Source organism: Staurois parvus, unplaced genomic scaffold, assembly GCF_062004578.1.
Source record: "Staurois parvus isolate SC_StPar_1 unplaced genomic scaffold, SC_StPar_1.0 ptg000350l, whole genome shotgun sequence".
Lineage (NCBI taxonomy): Eukaryota > Metazoa > Chordata > Amphibia > Anura > Ranidae > Staurois > Staurois parvus.
In genome coordinates this window covers 3,831,434-3,847,904 of record NW_028318146.1, presented here as the reverse complement: position 1 = coordinate 3,847,904, position 16,471 = coordinate 3,831,434, and the positions used below count along the sequence as shown (strand labels likewise).

Genomic DNA, 16,471 nt, shown 5'->3' with positions numbered 1-16,471 from the left:
AGATACTCCATGAGGGCCTCTTCACATCTCCCTGTTCTGTTAATTTGTGTTGATTTAAAGCAGCCCAGCCATTTAGAAGGAGCTGCAAACCACAACAAAGGAACGAAAACTGGACCTGTATTCTTTTACACCCAGTGCACCACAAAACAGCATGTGTACGTTTTGTTGCACTGCAGTGCTTCAGCATCTACTGTTCTGTGCATGAATTTATTTAAGCTAAGCAAAATAGTTAACTTTTAACGCTTACAATTAACATGTGTGTTGGCATTTATGATATATACTGTTGCAATGTGTATTGGTTTGATATTTCCATGCTAATATGTAAAATATGACAAATTTATAATTTGCTTCCTGAGTAGATTAAAGAGGAATTCCCCTCCACCCTGAGTTAATTTTGCATTTATACCCATCCTACCATGTTTTCTGCTGTGTTGAGCTTAAATAAAAAGGAAAGAAAGAAAAACATAAAAACCAGACATGAGCTCAACTTCAATATTTAAATCTATTATGTATCCCTTAAAAAAGTAAGAGACCCAGCAAATCGCTCAACCCACAAAGTGAAAACTCTTTATTGAAAAACCTAAACTATACAAAAACCTACTGTCTCATCAATAAAAGCATAATTGGCCAATTAACATCCCCAACCATTTCAGCTGCTGGAAGAGTACTAAGCATCACCTCCCAATGGAGGACCACATGCATGAAAATTGCCTTTACAAATATATATATATATATATATAAATATATATATATATATACATACACACACCTCTATCGGGGGCATAAGGCATGTGAACTATAAGTCTATATTGCATAAAAGGAACTTCTCCATATTGGTATCCAAAAGTACATCACTTTGAATATATTGAGGTTTGGTTCAAGTCTGGTTTTTATGTTTTTCTTTCTTTCCATGTGTATGCATATGACTTTCCCTCATGTTACAAAATATATTCTAGTTTGAAAAAAAAAAATTCTGCTAAATAGGGTCTTGGGGACACATTTTATTTATACTTTTCAGTATAATCTCAAAAATCTGCGCTCATAAAGAATAAGAATGTTAATATTAAAATAGCAGCTGGACACTATACCCTAAAATCAGGCATTCCAAATATTGTGTAAGACAAACAGTGCAGCCTATGAAAACCAAACTGATACTAAACAAAAAATACCACTCATGAGGGTTATACAATAAGTGAAAATAAATAATTAAACAGTATTTGAAAAGTCTGTATTGGAAATCCACTCAGATCAGTCTTACATGCCGTGACGAAATCAGGAAACTTCCAAAATAGCCAGTGTGACACCATCCACTCGCATGCAAGGCTTACCAGAATGATTGTGACCCCCTACTAAGAGTGGTCAATCAACGCTCTTTTAATGTGATATTGGTAACATCATGGATATAGAATGGTCCTCCAGAAACAGCCCGAAAGAGTAACAGAGAAATCGTCTAAAACACCTCCTAAATATTGGCTCCATACCCTCCAATATGAATCAATAAAGTCAGAGCTCGCAGTAAAATACATGCAATAGAGAGATGCGCCACATAGTGTAAAACCATCAGTATTAAGAAAATTTTTTGGATAAAATTACACTTGCATAATAAGAAATAAGTTCAGCATATAAAAAAACACCAGAGGAATGTTTTCCAGCATCAAAGATGGCCACCGGCCAGTTGTGCATGCATGGTAGTATGTGCGCGTGACTACACCCTACGCGTTTCATCATATGTGACATCATCATACTCTTAGTTGAACTCAAATAGCATACTCATCTGCTCAGGGAATCCAGCTTTGGATCCCCCACTGCATGCCAGGTCCTGTACTACCTTCATTCCTTTTTATCACATTTGGGTTTGCGCAGCTGGCCCCCAATGACCCATCTCCGGGTCTACCCTCTGGAAGTTGCTGCCCCATGAGATATCAAACATGGAGGCTGCAGGAGTGGGGTGCACATCAGTGTCACCTAGAGGAGATTGGGGGGGGGGGGTTGAGTGGACTGGGCATAAAAATAATAATTTTATTTATTACATGTACTTATATAGTGCCGTCAATTTACGCAGCACTTTAAACATACATATTATACCTTCACATCAGTTCCTGGCCTCAAATAGCTTACAATCTAAGGTCCCTGACTCACATTCATACATACTAGGGCAGGAGCCAATTAACCTACCACAGGGAGGTAGTGTTGTGGTTGGGATTCAAACCGACAATCTTAGTGCTGCTAGGTGGAAGTGCTAACCACTTAGCCACCGTGCTTCCCAATAATAAATTCATAATAGAAGAAAAAAGTTTTAAAAATATATATATATATTTTTTTTAATTGTGAAGGGGAAGGGGGGTTCAGACAATTCAAAGGGCTTTAGGGGATCGAAGGCCCACTTTAAGACTGTGATGATGAGGGAATCAATTAAAAAACTAGGTAAATTAGTCTGCAGATTGTTTGATTTGTCAGAATCAGGTGGTTTATGAATTGTGATTGTCTGGAATCCTGAAATAGAAGATACATCACATATCTGCATGTAAATATTCAAGCAAATTTAAAAAGTGTTAATTGTAGATTTTCCTGATCTTATAATTATATATTACAAGGTTTTGAGATTTCTGTGATGTCTTTACCCAGCTTGCTGTACACTGATTGATGAAAAGCCCTGAGCACTCCCAAAAGCATACAGACTTTTAGGCTGGATTCAGGGCTCTCTGTTGTGGTACCATTTATTTTGAAGCCCACCCCAAAGCACATCCCCAACACACCACATTGGACCTGCATTTTAGTGCACCACAACACCAATATGTGAACTATCTGTGCGTTGTGACCTGCAAAATGGGTTTGTTTATAGGACATTCAAAATAAATTAACTGAACTGAGTAAAGGAACTGCCTTAGGCCTTGTTTATGGGGGGGCAATTAAAATTGGGTGTTTATCTGTGTTTTTACTGCTCCCTGCCCGCCCACCTCAAACCTACCATGGCAGCTGAAGAGGGTTGCACACATGCCATGGATGCAGCAGTTTTAACTTGGCAACTTGAGTTTGACAGGTGCCACACATTGAAGTCAATAGGACTGTGCCGCAGCCATATTTCAGATGCTCGGTTCAAAGTGGTACACTATACCAATGCAAAATCCCCCTTCAGCTGTAAAAAAAAAAAAAACAGGCATTCAGGAGGCAGCTGGCTCTTGAACACCTGGAATCCACCTTTGCACCGCCCTCTGAAAAGAGAACCACTGTGGATCACTTTTCTAAGGGACAGTAGAGACTGCTATACTGCAATGAATGTTACGCATATTAATATGCACATGCAAAGGTCTGAATCCAGCCTTGCTCTACTCATTTAGAGAATGGTACCCCCTTCCCTCTGCCTTTGCTACTTCTATTGCATGCAGCTCAGTGCAACACTGTAGAAAATGGGAGTAGTTATAACAAACAGAAGAAAAAAGATGGGAACATTAGCATAGCTGTGACCCATAGTGACTGACCACTTTCTTTTATTATCCTACAGAATTAAAGAAACTGATTGCTCATTATGGGCAGCAACTTTACTTTCTTTTCTCATGTTTCTCATGTATCTCTCATTATAAATCTGAATTTAAAACGTTTACAAATTCCATGTAGTTCACTGAGAATGCCAATAGGGGGTGCCCAGCTATGGATAAATAACACACTGGGAAGATAAATACAAGCACAGTTTAAAGATGGCTTCTGTATATTTCTTTTAATTCTGGTAACTGGTTGGTGCAACATAGCATTATGTTCATTTGGCATTTTTATCATAGCACTGTGCCAAAGCAAATGTTTTACTTGTTGTTGTTTGGTGTAAAATAGCTACTAATTCTGCTGTGCCTAAACATGGAAGAATTCCTCCACATTCAGTGAAGAGACTAGAATATGTTCTTTACAGATAGTTCTTAGTTCTACCTTATGCAAATGCATGTTTAGCTGAGCGAGCACCATCAAAGGAATATCTCCTAGCCAGCCCTAAAAGAATTCTAAAAATAAATATATATATATATATATATATATACACACACACACACATACACACACACATATATTCTGCTCTTCTCTTAAAGAAAACAAATCTTATTTTTGTATTTAAGGCAGCAGAGGTAAAGATGCAGCATTACCTTGTATAATAATTGACCACACACTGTTTTCTATCAACAGTTATTGTATTTACATTTATTATTATTCACACTACATCAGTTATTATTCTAAGTCAGCTTAGGACCAGTAAAACAAAAAATGGCCTTTTTTAAGAGTGAGGATTGAGAGGAGGAATTGCTTTGGGCATCAAAGGTTGTTTTTCTGTAGGATCCAGTAATGGAAATCTGGACCTGATTATCATTTAGTGTTGAAAACTAACTGCAGCCTAAAGCTTTTACCTTAATAGTACAGTACAGGACACAGACCATGTATGATATGCCACTACTTTCAGGTGACTGGATACTGGCAGACGTTTTGCTGGGAACACCTCCCAGTGCACTGTCATATAACCCAATTCACTGATAGATCTCTTCTCCTTTTGGAGAATTTTCGAAGCTATTCTTTTTATTTTCTTCACTACTTCAATGGACTCTTCAATCATGATCCAGCTGCCTTTGCCTCGGGGCTTACTGGCAGTTTCCAGATCTTCTGTCCTCAATGTATATTTTGGAGATCATAACTAGACCCCACATCAGTGGGGCCAGCCTATAATTTTTGCGGTCACTGGATCAGTTCTCATCTTATGTGGTGTAATGTTAAAGCTTAGTTAGCTGCAGATACAAGACCATGGCACCATGGCCTATTCTTATGGCACCCAGACTCTGAAAACCCCTTTGGGGGTATGCCCACTGTGATAGGTGAAGTTTGGTTCCTTTTGAGAACCTGCAATGTGGATAAGGTAAGACAGAACCTTCTTGTAATTGTGACAATGATATATTTTACATGTGGGGTGGTATTTCACTTAGTGTGTTATCCATCTATTTAAATGTCTCTCCTACACTGCTGGGAGGTAACCTTTACCTTTTTATTCAGGCAAGTTTTTTCACACACAATATTGCTGCTTGGGTGAGAACATAGTTGTACACTTCTTCCGGTTGATGCATTTCCATCCACCATTTCTGATGAGAACGCCAGAAGCACATTTGCTCCTCACTGTTTGCTTCTTTTCCAGAGACACGTACACAGGACAATGGCCAGTGCCTAAGTCATAGCGGCTCCCCTTTTGGACATGCAAATACCCTCTCACTCTGTATCCATTTTGTGAGAACCCCGCAGGGGATCCACTCACTTGGCAACGGCGTGAACAAGGTGCAGCAGAACTGAGAAAAAAAGTGCCTAATAGCACTCAAGCTAAAGGTAGCACCGAGGAAAAGCAGCAAAATATTTAAAGTGATATCTGTTCCCCTGCTCCGGGCAAGGTCCCATGTTAACACCACTCCCTTCCTCCAATTCTAGCTTCCTATCAGGCATGCAACAAATGGCCTATCTGAATAAGGCAGATTTCTTTATCGTACATTATGGGACACAGAACAGGTCATAGCAATGACTCTGGGTTATATGCCAACTATAGGTGAATAGACACTGCCCGACTAATCAGAGAGGAATTCCTCCCCTATATAACCCCTCCTATACAGGAAGTATGTCAGTTTTTTAACCAGTGTCTGTAAGGTGGATGGTTATTGAAGTTCTGCATGTGCTCTTGGAGCATACCTGAAGGTCCAGAGTGGTTCCATTGTAGAATCAGAGACTTTAATTGGATCTATTCAGAAAGCTGTTAGCTAAAATGGATGGTACCCGAGCCTCGCTGGATAAAGAGAAGAATCCTCGGGGTTTAGCCTGTAATGCACCCGGGGCGCTTTCCTGTGGCGTGCTGTACAGGTCCGAGGCAGTGGCCCCACATTATGAGGACCAAATCCTTGAAGGTATGCATGACAAAGTCTGCTGTGTTGGGTGAAAGTTGGACTTCTGTTATGATTCAGGGTCCTGCGGTGGGAATGGTAAGTTTACATTTGCAGTATTTCTTTAAAACATCTGACAGTTTGGTCATTCTCTTGGTGGCCACTGGGGGAAGTGTGCTGTTGGTTTGACCAGGCCATGCTGTGTGTGTCTCTAAAGCAGTGTTTCTCAACTACAGCCCTCATGGACCCCCAACAGGTCATGTTTTCAGGATTTCCATTATTTTGCACAGGTGATTTGATCAGTTTCACTGCCTTAGTAATTACCACAGCTGTTTCATCTGAGGGAAATCCTGAAAACATGACCTGTTGGGGGTCCATGAGGACTGGAGTTGAGAAACACTGCTCTAAAGGAATATTGGGCTGGAGTTTCTCCTCCAGCCACTAGAGGTCATGGGGCCGCTCTCTATAGCCTACACTGGTGCAGTGGAGGCAGGAAGTAGATAGGTGGCCATTTTAGCTTGTTTTTGTAATCACATGTGGCTGGTGGTTTGTGAGGCTCCTGAGAGATAGCAGAGACACAGAGTAGTCTATGGCTGGGTGATAGTATGTGAATATTTCCTTTAGGGGTGTTGCATGACCAGACAGGACATGATTATACTGCATTAGCCTGCACCATCCCAGGGGGCTTGTACAGCTGTTTTTTGATACACCCCTACAGGGGTATCAGTGCACTTAAATGAGTTGAGTCTCCAGAGTAGCTTGCATTTGATCTGCTGGAGCTTACATTTTAGCTGCACTGAAGCAGCATGGAGGCTGCATTCAGGCTGTGTTTGATACATATGTGTTGCCTAGCATGGAACCAAGTGCATTTAATTGCAATTCTTTGAAACAATACGGGGCCACATTCGTACATACGTACATACATGATGCCTAGGCCGCATTTGTGCATGTGTACCTAATGCTTAGGCCACATACTTGCATTGCGTACCTGATGCTTGAGCTGCATCCGTGCATGCGTACCTGATGCTTGAGCCGCATCCGTACATGTGTGCCTGATACTTGGGCCGCATGCGTGCCTGATGTTTACGCTGCATCCGTACATGCCTACCTGATGCCTGGGCTGCATCCTTACATGCATACCTGATGCCTGGGTTGCATTCATACATGCGTACCTTTTATGCTTTGGCCACATCTGTAAATGTGTGCCTGATGCTTGGACCGTAATTTGGCTGTGTTCGCATTTCACGATAAACCAGTGGTTTCAGGGGTATCTAGGCCACTGTGTTTGTCTGGCATTGCAGCTATTCCTGGTGATGGAGTTGCAATGGAATATGTTGTAAGCTTTTCCCCTCCAGAGTCTGAGATGCCTGTGTTTTGAGAATTATCTCGGGCAGAGGATGCTAGGGCAGACTCTAAGGTGATTTGAGACTCGACAGGTTCGCAGGCCCTAAACCAAACTGGCGTGTGAGGTCTATCTTCGATCTCAAGGCACTAGACATAAGTCTAGATGTCCTATTTCGGATGGGATTGGACCAATCAGTGGTGGCTGCTCTGCATGAGATCAATTTTGGGTGTCCATAGTTCTTAATGACGCATATCTTCGTGCGCCAATTTTTTAGGTTTATCAGGGGTTCTGTGATTTCAATAGCGAATTGTCAATTTATTGTTGTGGGGCACTGCACTTTGAGCTGGTTACAGCTTTCCTAGTGTTTGCAAAGCTCCTAGCCCTGGTGCTGGGCTTGCTGAGGACACAGACGGCGTGAATCTTATAATACCTTAATGTTCCTTTGCTCGGGGAGCAGTCGGTGTCAAGTTTAAAGCGAGATATAAGAAGCAATAGGTATTCTTCGGTACAGCTCTGCATGAGAAAAGATCTACATTGAAGCGGTTTCCTTTTTGCGGTTCCACTCCAGGTCTTTTTAGAGGAACATTCTATCTGTCTGGATTATGAAGCTCCAAGCACTAGATTGATGGAGGGCTTTGTCCCTGCTGTATTGCAGAGTCTCAACTGGTGGTTTGGAAGATTGTAACCATTGATGCAAGTCTCTCTGGTTGCGGGGGTGATTTAAAGGTGGCTACAGTTCAAGGGACATTTGTCTCCACAGGAAGGAATACTGCCCATCAATGTTTGGAACTTCAGGCAGTACGCCTTGCGTTGAATTATTGGACAAACCTGTTGCACAGGTTGTGGCCAGGGTTCAGTCCGACAATTCCACGGCAGTGGCATATATCAACCACCAGCACCAGGAGTCATGCGGTTCAATAAAGGGTAAACCACATTTTGTCTGGGGCAGAACAGCATGTGCTCTCTGTCGGCAGTACATATTCCAGGTATAGAAAACTGGCAGGGGGTTTTTTCCCCAGAGGTCAGCGGCTGATACTGGAAGAATGGTCCCTGCATCCCGAGATGTTTTTGGCAATCTGCCAGCCTTGGGGAACTCTGGATGTGGATCTACTGACTTCCAGGTTCTACGGGGGGTTAGACAGGTTGTGCCCATTGTCACAATCATGCCCACAGGGAGAGGTGCGGTTCTCCATTTTGCTCCGAATTTCTGCATTGTGGTATTTCTCTTAAACTAATATGCAGTCACCTGAGAGGGGGAGGTGTAGTATCGTGCATATAAGAGCCAGGCACAGGTTCTCCCTGTAGGAAGAAGGCTTCATGTATCTCTTCATTCCCCCTCCCTCAGGAATGCAACCAGTGTATGATGCTGAGTCCCTGCCTAACAATTCTTTGCCAAATAAGGCTTGGCTTGACCATTGTGGGAAGAGATTTTGAGTAGAAAAAAGAAGTGTTATGTTTTGTGTGCAGTCAGACAAGGGAGGACCGTCTTCGATATAACATCTATCAGACAGAACGCAAAGGAGAATCTCGCGGCAACAACGAAACCCAATGCAAGACCAGAAATCCCTTTTTTAGCTCATCAAACTTGAAACTGCTTAACTCCAGGCATTTATTTGGCAAGTACTTATTTACCTAAACTTCTTTCTGTTATCTGTTTGCTGTGCTGTTGTGCTCTGTATATTTATATATATATTGGTTACATCTTCTTTCTGTAAATATTTCTACTGAACCCTTTTGACCTTTTAGTAATACATCTTACTTTCTAAATGTGTTGACCTGTTTCTATAGCTCCTGAATGTATCTTACGAGTTCCTGCCGCAGAAGAACGCTACTATGAGTATTTAAACCTCTGTATAACCGGTCTGTAGAGATAGCGGGATACTGACTGTAAGCAATCATCCTAGTGTATTGCTGAGTTTCCTCTTTCTCTGTATAAAAAGGAGGTGGTGGCAGTGTGAAGGGTTAATTGTGTAATTAACCTGACCCAGTAACAATCACATTCAGGCTGTCGGTACGTCGATTGTGGTCCAATTAGCGGGAACATTGGTGTGCAGGGTGCATGCAGCTGGGTGTGGCATTGTTACGCACGTGACAGCGCGGTTTTAGATTGGCTAGTCCTTTGGTCACGAGTTTGGTGAGAAGGGCTGGGGTCTGACGCTGCGCCCGTCACACCCATGTCGAGAGTCCCACTGGCAAAAGGGGTAGATGTATGGATAACGCCTTAGGGACTAGTTCCCCCTAATCTAGGCTTTCTCCCAATTCAACTATTGCCGTGTCTTTTGTGCAGGGTCCGGGAGGAGGAAACACTAATAATAGTGGTAGCCTGGCCTAGCCCAGGAGGGCTTGCTACACCGGTATAGTCCATCTGGCAAGGGATAGTCCTTGAACACTCCAACCTGCCCAGACCTATTGTCTTGGGTCCAATATTGTACCCTATATATGATTGCTAAGATTGAAGGCTTAGCTTTTTAATCCCAATAATGGTAAGATTCTGTGGTCTTCGATCTGGGGTTTTCTCTGCATTTTTGAGTGCTAGAAAGCCAGCATCATGGTACTTCCATTGCAGGACCTGGTTTGAAGTCCCACCCTTTCGGGTGAAAGCACACTCTACCAGGAGTGTTGGGGCATCTTGGGCTATCCGCCACCAGGCATCAGTTGCTCAGATTTGCAAGGCTGATACAAGGTCTTCGGTTTCACAATGTTTTACCAGGTGGATGTCAGAGCCACATAGGATTCTGCCTTTGGCTGCAGTGTTTTGTGAACAGCTGAGTAGCTCCTTTTGGGATGTTGACGTGGTTATTGTGATGTCACCTACCCCTCAAGTTTTTATTGCTTTGGGATGTCCTACATAGTCATTATTAGGGCCTGCTTTGTGTCCCATGATGTACAATAAAGAAAACTGGATCTTTTTCTACATACTTACCTGTAAAATCTATTTCTTGGAGTACATCACAGGACACAGAGGTCCTGCCCCACTTTCTGGAATGTCATTGCTTGCTACAAAAACTGAAATACTTCCTGTAAAGGAGGGGTTATGTAGGGGAGGACTTCCTCTCTGATTGGTCGGCCATTGTCCATTCACCTATAGGTGGCATATAACCCACATAGCCATTATTATGGCCTGCTCTATGTCCCGTGATGTGCTCCAGGAAATGGATTTTATAAATAAGTATATAGAAAAAATCCAGGTTTTACTTCAACTATGTATAATTTTTAAGGGAAACGCTCTGCATTCTGGAGTCTTTGGTCTCCGGGATGCAAACGTGCCCCTCTGCCTCTCTACCACCCAAATCTATTCAGGGGTATGACCCTGATTCCTAACCTCTTCGAGGAAAATATTTAGGGGATTGAGGTAGATTGAAAAGAGGATTATGCAACATCTTTTTTAGACTCTTATTGATGCGGTTTGTACTGGCTTTGGCTATCCTCAGCCCCAAAAAGCTCCTATGGGAACTAAACTGCTGACGAAATCCAAAAAGACCTTTCCTCTGCATGCAAAGGGTAACTGTGGATTGAATGAGGATTGGCCAAATCCTGCAAAGCCCTCATCACAATAAATGAGTGTCCCCACTCTTTGGAGCGGGGGGCATCTGTTGGCCTTCATGCCATTCTGGATCAAAGACATCCAAGACCTGTGAGTCCAATTTGTTGTTTTCAGGGGCTACATAATAGAATTTCTATCTCTGCCCCTCCTCGATTGCTAACCACCTCTCTGCCAGCTTCACCTCAAAGACAGGCAGACTTATTGGCTGCCCTAAAATCAACTACAGGCACAAGGAGTGGGATCCCAGTCACTGCAGCAGAAAAGTTCAAAGGGTTTTACTCAAACCTATGCTTTCTATATTCTGCTATAGGAGACCAACACTTTCAATTTATCGCCCACCCCTTCATGCTCTGTTCTGCACCAAGAGTCTTCAGGTAGGTGTTATCTTCACTCCTTGCACTGATACTATCTCGGGGTATCCATGTAGCGAGATACCTAGATGGCCTGCCGCTGAAAGACACCTCAGCCATGGACTTGTCTTCCAAAGTTCAAAGGATGATCCAGCTCCTTTAAATTTTTGGATGGATGACCAACTTCAAAAAGTCTTCCCTCTAGCCTTATCACAGTACTTGGGACTAATTCTAGAAAGGGCCCAGGCCAAGATTTTCCTACCCAAGGAAAAGATTGCTTCTGTGGGGTCCATCTATCAGATTTTCATCCAGGCATCCCACAATCCGCCTCTGCATGAGGGTTCTGTGAATAATGGTGGCCTCCTTTGAGGCAGTTCCCTTCACTCAGTTCCACTCCAGACCCTTACAGTTCAATATTCTCATGACGTGGGATTGCCGACTACTTCTATCCAGCCAGTCCAAAATCCACCTGGCATGATAAATTTCCAACTCTGCCATAGAAGCTATGAAAAAAAACGTTCTTTCTCAGGGAGTAGCTAACGACAGATGTCAGCCTGACAGGATGGGGAGGAATCTACAAATCCTTCAATAGTTTTCTTGAACCAAGATCCATAAGACTGACTGTCCAACACTGGACATTTAGATTACTTGTAAAACAATGCCATGGCTGTGGCCTACATAAACCACCAAAGGAAACAGGCACTTTTGGAGGAAGCAAGCCTAATTCCCTCTTGGTCCATGTTCCAACACACTCCAGTCATCTACATACCGAAAGTGGAAAATTGGCAGGTGGACTTCCTGAGTCACCTACACCCATACTCAGGGAAATGGTACCCTTACCCTGACATCTTCCTGATGCTCTGTAAGAAGGGGAACATGAGATGTGGACATCATGGCCTCCAGATGAAACTGTACAGGTTTTTGACCAGATCCAGGGATTACCTGACCTTCATAGTGGATGCCCTGGTGAATCCTGTTCAGTCTGGCTTATGTATTTCATTGATCCTTATTGTCCCAAGTTGGTCCACAGACATACAGACTGCTGGCAGATGAGCTTTGCCTCTTCAAAACATGCTAGACCTCCTGTCACAAGGCCCTCTATTCCACCCTGCTTCTCATACCATACAATGACCTTTGGCTTCACACACTCTTGTCAAGACCTTTTTTTACAGGCAAGGCTTCATATATATCCCCCACTTTGACCTCCAGTGTATTCCTGGAATCTAAATCTCAGTTCTTCAAAAACCTACTTATTAACTGATGTGGGGGTCAGAAACCAGTAGATTGTGATCTACCAGTAGATCTCGGCCAGGTGACTGTTAAATCACGGTCAGGGCTTGCTGACCTGCCATCCCAGAGCATCAAACAGAGTGCAATGCAGAGGGACTACTTATAAAATTGGAGCTATAGTAGTGAGCAACAGCCACATAAGTTGATGTCTCCTCTGTAGTGCTGGCTCCTTTGCCCTGTCATGGTTGGTGGTTGTAGCATCTGCCAAGCATGACCCATTCAAGTGAGGCTCCCCCCTCACGACTGCTGTGTCCAGCGGGCACAGCAGAATGAAGATCCCGGTGAACGAGACCCGGGGATCATGTGATTGCTATGCGATCACATGATTACTATGTAAGCAAAGCTGTTATTAATCATTCTCATTCATAACAGCTCTGCTTCTCTTCTTAGTGAGCTGTGATTGGCCCACAACTGTCACATGATACATGGGGCCAATCACAGCACCCTGTACCATGTGATCAGCTCCAGCCAAACACAGATCACTATCCTGAGCTTTCAAAACGTAACACATGCGTTAGGTTCACGACAACAAGCTTTGCATTGCAGGAGAAATGATCTTTATTTCTCCTGCAAAGCAAAGTTTAAAAAAAAAAATCCCTGATCATTCTCCCCCAGTAGTACAGTGTTACTATGGTAACATAGTACTATTCTGATAAAAGTATATTAAAAAAAAAAGAAAAAACATTGAGAATTGTTTTTTTTTAATTTACTTTTAAGAGATTTTTTTTTTTAACTACTTGCCAACTGCTTACTCACATTTTGTGGGCGAGCAGCAGCTCTTGGCAAAGCAACGTAATCTTGCGTCACTTCCTATTTTGGGGTGTGAACGCACCTGTGCCCCCCACCCGACCTGACAGTTCAGGGAGAGAAGTGAGAACACCACTAAATTTTACACACACACGTTAGATTAGCACATTTAACCCTTTGATTGCCTCTGTTAACCCTTTGTTTCCCCTATTAACCCTTTGATCACCCAACCAGCGCCATTAGTACAGTATCAGTATATAGAATTTTTCACTGATCACTGCATTCCTGCCACTAGCGACATGAGATAACGGCAAGGTCAGTAAGCACCCCACCCAGCCAGGGCCAGCTAGCGTTAGATTGCCCGCACACAATCACACTTACGCTATAGATCGCTGATCACCCCCAATACTAGTATAGTGTTTGTGCAAATCAAGATATTGATCACGTACAGAACTATACTAGTGCTTCCTTTGTATAGTGTCCCCAAAAATGCAGAGTTAGCAGGATCGGCCCCGTTTGCTGCCAGCACTAGTGTTTAGCCCCTCTGCTGTTTTTCACAGAAAATTTGTATCAAATGATTGTGGGCCAAGGCAATTTATGCACACAACAATGCATGATCGCCCACCCAAATTCAGCTCTTGACAGACAATTCACATGGAAACCTATCATGGTTTCTGAATTTAAAACTCTTTTGGGCCTAACCCTCAACATTAGCATTACAGAAAAGTATGAATTGCGGTCATATTGATCCACAAAGCCAATTCATTATATGCCTATGTTCTCTGCTGTTACATATATGCCCAACATGGACCAGCAATGTACTGGTACATCGCTGAATTTAGAGTGGTATATCGGGATGATGCCTGCAGCTACAGGCATCATCCTGGTATGGTTTTTTCAGCTGGTGGTCGGCTTTCATGTAAAAGGAATCCTAGTGTCCAGTTAGCTGCTGAATTGTTTTTATGAGCAGGGGGAAGGGACATCCCCCCTCTCCTGCTGCCTTTCACAGTTTTCTTGGGCTCTCCTGTCCCACCGGGGAATCCGAGAATGCAGCTGGCAGTTCCACTGGCTGACTATAGAGCTGATTAGAGACCAGAACGGCTCCAATCATCTCTAGTCTTGAGAGACCGGAAATTACGAGCATTTTATCACTTCAGTTTCGCAGGATATAAACAGTGCCATTTGTAAATTGGGAAAGCATCTGATCACACTGATCTTGGCGAGATTAGATAATGTTAGGGCAGAGGAGATATCTAGAGGCTGATAGAACCCAGATTTCTCAAAAAAGAATATATGACAATGCCCATTGAAGTTATAGGGGATATTTGCATTCCCTGTGATAGCATTAAAAGTGATAAAAAAAATGAAAGGGACAGTGTAAAAAAAAAAGAAGCACCCTTGCCTTCCTGCGTGCGCAAGCGTTGACCCCGTGCCGGTATGTAAACAGAAGTTGCACCATGCATGTGAGGTATCGCCGCGAATGTCAGATCAAGGGCAGTAATTCTAGCATTAGACCTGCTGTGTAAATATAAATTGGTTACCTGTAAAGGCTTTTAAAGCATCATCTATCGACAATAAAAATGTATGTACTTTGTTGTCATTGTATGGGCATGCGCAATTTTAAAGCATGTCATGATTGGTATCTATTTACTTAGCGTAACATCATCTTTTATATTTTATCAAACAATTGGGCAATATATTGTGTTCTTGTGCATTAAAATTCTAAAAAGTGTATTTTTCTCAAAACATTTGCGTTTGAAAAATCGCTGCACAAATACTGTGTGACGTACAAAATTTCAACACTCATCGTTTTATTCTCTAGGGCCTTTGCTTTAAAAATATATATATAATGTTTGAGGGTTCAAAAGTAATATTCTAGCAAAAAAACAGTTTTTTCATGCTAACAAAAAGTGTCAGAAAAGGCTTGGTCTTCAAGAGTGGGTGATGTGTTGCATAAGTTTCGAATGTTGGCCCTGAAATGTCAGGATAGTAGAAGCCCCCCCGCCAACACAAATGACCCCTTTTTGGAAAGTAGACACTGCAAGGTATTTTCTAAGAGGCATGGTGAGTGTTTTGCAGATCTCATTTGTTGCCACATGTTTTTGGAAAACGAAGAAAGTAAACAAAAATGTATATCTTCTTTTCTTTTTTTCTTTTTCAAAACCCTGTGACAAAAATGATATCTGTAAAATACACACCATGCCTCTTATTAAATTCCTTGGGGTGTCTACTTTCCAAAAAGGGGTCATTTGAGGGGGGGGGGGTGTTTGTACTATCCTGGCATTTTAGAGCCTCCGAAACTGTGATAGGTACTGGGGAAGTGATATGAGGAAATATGCCCTGTGAAAGCCTGGAGGTGGTCATTGGATTTTGGGGGCTTGTATGTAGCTAGGCTGCCAAAAAGTCTCTCACATGTGGTATCCTCATACTCAGAAGATGTAGGAGAATTTGTTTTGGGGTATTATTCCACATATACCTATGGCATGCATAAGCAATATATCATTAAAATGACAACTATGTGTAAAAAAATAAATAAATTTGTGGCAAAAATTAAAATGTTCCATGGACTCAACATGCCTCTCTGCAAAATCCTTGGGGTGTCTACTTTCCAAAAAGGGGTCATTTGAGGGGGTTTGTACTGCTCTGGCATTTTAGTACCTCAAGAAATGTGATAGGCAGTTAGAAAGTAAAAGATACGTAAATTCCAATATATATATATACCATAGTTTGTAGATCCTATAACTTTCACACAAACCAATTAATATACATGTGTATATATATACAGTTGTGTTCAAAATTATAGCAGTCAGACATCACTAACCTGATCAATCACTGTTTTTGGTAGAAATGATATTTCTACATGGCAAATAATTTACTAGCAGGTGTAGTAGAGTAATAGAAATCCAACAGACCCAACAGTCACGACATGCATGCTGCTGATTCTATGTAATTGAATCACTCATTGAAAGTGGCATGTTCAAAATAATAGCAGTGTGGAGTTCTATTAGTGAGGTCAGTCATTCTTTGAAAAACAGGTGGCAATTATTGCCCTTATTTAAGGAAGGCAGCAAATGTTGTACATGCTGGTTACATTGCATTTTTCTGCAATTCTGAGGAAAATGGGTCGTTCCAGACATTGTTCAGAAGAACAGCGTACCTTGATTAAAAAGTTGATTGGAGAGGGGAAAACATATAAAGAAGTGCAGAAAATGATAGGCTGCTCAGCTAAAATGATCGCAAATGCTTTAAAATGGCAACCAAAACCTGAAAGACGTGGAAGAAAGCAAAAAACTACCATTCGAATGGATAG

At 42.2% G+C, this 16,471-nt stretch overlaps 1 protein-coding gene across 4 annotated transcripts in view; it reads left to right on the top strand.

Annotated features, from left to right (window-relative positions):
• The window catches only part of SHANK2 (SH3 and multiple ankyrin repeat domains 2), a 791,629-nt gene that overhangs the window by 295,113 nt on the left and 480,045 nt on the right, over positions 1 to 16,471 (top strand). The window lies entirely within an intron of this gene.